Below are 3,261 nucleotides of genomic sequence, written 5' to 3' on the forward strand. Positions count from 1 at the left end.
GTTATATAGTTTTGCTCTAGTACTTCACTTATATCTTTTAGAGCACGGTGGTGGATTTGTTTTATAGAAACTATTGATATCTCATGCTTCACTTATATTATTTTGAGAGTCTTAAATAGCATGGTAATTTGCTTAAATAATCCTAATATGCTAGGTATTCAAGATTAGTAAAAAAATTCTTATGAGTGTTTTGACTACTAAGAGAAGTTTGATGCTTGATGATTGTTTTGAGATATGGAGGTAATAATATCAAAGTCGTGCTAGTTGAGTAGTTGTGAATTTGAAAAATGCTTGTGTTGAAGTTTGCAAGTCCCGTAGCATGCACGTATGGTAAATGTTATGTAACAAATTTGAAACATGAGGTGTTCTTTCATTGTCCTCCTTATGTGTGGCGGTTGGGGACGAGCGATGGTCTTTTCCTACCAATCTATCCCCCTAGGAGCATGCGCGTAGTGCTTGGTTTTTGATGACTTGTAGATTTTTGCAATAAGTATGTGAGTTCTTTATGACTAATGTTGAGTCCATGGATTATACGCACTCTCACCCTTCCATCATTGCTAGCCTCTTCGGTACCGTGCATTGCCCTTTCTCACATTGAGAGTTGGTGCAAACTTCGCCGGTGCATCCAAACCCAGTGATATGATATGCTCTTTCACACATAAACTGTAACACCCCTAGTGTCATGCTATAGTAATCCTCTGTTAATGGTGCCATGTCATCATGTTACTGTTGCTAATCTTCACTTGATCCAAATCACAATTCAAATTCAAATCCGATCTAACGTCAAAAATTCAAACTGCTCAAACATGAAAACTAAAATGTTCATCATGTGCCAAATTTTCCACAACTAATATTGGTGGTGAACCAACATTTTTGCAAAAGGTTTAAGTGGCCTAAGCTACTTAAAACAGTGACCTAAGCAATAAATTAAATGCCCTTTTTAATTTATAAAATTGGCATCTATTCCAAAAGCCTCCCAACCTTTTTGTGGCAGTGCACTCTAATTCTTTGAAATTGTTTTAGCTAGTGGCATAATTTTGCAAAGTCATTATTGGCTAAAAAGAAAAGGCAAAAGCTGCTGGAAAAAGAAAAACAAAAAAAAGGAAAAGGAAAGAAGAAGGGGTGGGAGAGCCCGTGGCCTCCCCTTGGGCTTCGGCCCATCCCAGCAGGTCGGCCCACCTCACCCAACCTGGCAGGCCCAGCTTCCCCCGCATCGGATGCCCCCCTCCTTCCTGTTCCTTCGACCACGCGCCAGGGCGCGCCCGGTCGCCACCGAGCCGGCTCGCCGTCGGCGTCGTGGGGATAAGGCCGAGTCCCCTCGGCTTCGTCAGCTCCCCCACCAGATATTTTCCTGAGTCCACTCCCCTCGCCCTCCCCCTCGCTCTCAGATCCCCTTCCCCCACGGGCTGTTGCTTCTCCTCTCTGCCATGGCGGCGCCACCATGAAGCCCGCGACCACCGTCGCCCGTCCGCTGCTCCGACAAGTCTAGGAGCTCCGTCGTGGTCCGCCTCTTCTTCCTCTACACTGGATCGGGACCGGGAGCGCCACTGTCGTCGCTTTCTTCATCTTCCTCATCTACGGCCACCGCACGACCACACCGTTGATTCGCTCCGGTGAGCTCTCCCCCGAGCCTGCTTTAGACATTTGCAGGAGCGCTGTGAGCTCCTCTCCTTCTCCCCTCACTCCCTGCTCATCCCCGCACTCGTAGCCGTCGACCACGTCATGGCCGTACTCGTAGCCGTAGACGAGCTCGCCGCCATGACCACTGTAGCCTGAGCTCGCGTCTGAGCTCGTAGACGAGCTCCTGGAGCTCGTGCGAGTCCAACGAGACCCCTAGCGCGCCTTCCCGTGCCATGCAGCACCGTATCCGACGACGCCCGAAGTCCGGCGTCCGCTGCGGTACTCGCCGCCGTCACCTCCGTCCAGCTCCGGCCACGTAACCACTCCGGTTGGACGCGGTATCTTCTCCCCGTTCGAACGCGCCCGCCCGTGGCCATTTTGCCTGTCGGACGTCGAATCCCGCCACACGGCCGCGCCCTCTGACGCGTTTTTGGTCGCCGGAGTTGTCTCCGGCGCCGACACCGACGTGGCGCAGTGGGCCCGCCTTTGTGTCACTGCCAGTGGGGCCCAGGGACCCTAGTTGACTGGGTTGACCAGTCAACCCTGCTGGCTGGGTAACCCCAGCCACTGACCAGTGCCCCCCTAATTAACAGGAATTAATTAAATTAGTTTAGTTAACCTAAATTAGACACTGACAGGTGGGCCCAGTAGTTTTACTAACTAAATTTAGATTAGTTTGCTACCTTGTTTAACCCACTGTCTATGACAGGTGGGTCCCCCATGTCAGTTTGACCAGTCAACCGAACTGTTGGCTGCTGTTGTCACTCATACGCCATGCTGACGCCATATTCCTTTTCTGTTAAATTAAATAATTCCAGAAAATTGTTTAATCTTTAAAAATTCATAGAAAATAAACCGTAACTCCGATGAAAATGTTTTCTATATGAAAGTTGCTCAGAAAAATCCCACGAATCCGAATACGCGGTCTGTTCATCTGTCACATGCCCCTAGCATGCTGAACATGGAACATTCCCCCTCCGGTCCTTTGTTTGACACAGGTCCGGAACCGGGAAAACATTCCCGGTTATTTTTTCCCCTTCGCCGGTAACGTGTAGCACCACGTTAGAACACGTCTAGCTCTACCTGTTGTCCTGTTATGCTCTTGCTTGGTATGTATTTACTGTTTCTCCCCCCTCTTCTCTCCGATAGACCCCGAGACTGCCGCTGATGCCCCTGTGTTCAACTACGTCGACGACGACCCCTTCTTCTTGTCTGAGCAACCAGGAAAGCAACCCCCCCCCCTTTGAGCATTCCGATATCGCCCATTTCTTTCCCTCTCATGCTTGCATTGGAACTGCTACTGCTTTCTGTATGATCCTACTCTGATGCATAGCCTGTTGTTGATACCTGCTTTCATACCTTACCTAATTATCCTAAACTGCTTAGTATAGGTTGGTTAGAGATCCATCGGTGACCCCCACCTTGTCCCAGTTGCCCCGCTTTATGTTCGATGACTCGATCAACGTGATCGACGTCCAGGCCCCGACACCGCACATCACCCCCCTTAGTTGTACGACTCTGTAGAGTTTCCATCGAGTGCCGAGGGTGGAACCTCTTACATCACTCCTGATGAGACCTATGTAGTGTAGCTATACGATAGTGGTCATCAAGGGTGATTTCCTCCTTAACCACTTCTGTTAC

Source organism: Triticum aestivum, chromosome 6A (genome assembly GCF_018294505.1).
Source record: "Triticum aestivum cultivar Chinese Spring chromosome 6A, IWGSC CS RefSeq v2.1, whole genome shotgun sequence".
Lineage (NCBI taxonomy): Eukaryota > Viridiplantae > Streptophyta > Magnoliopsida > Poales > Poaceae > Triticum > Triticum aestivum.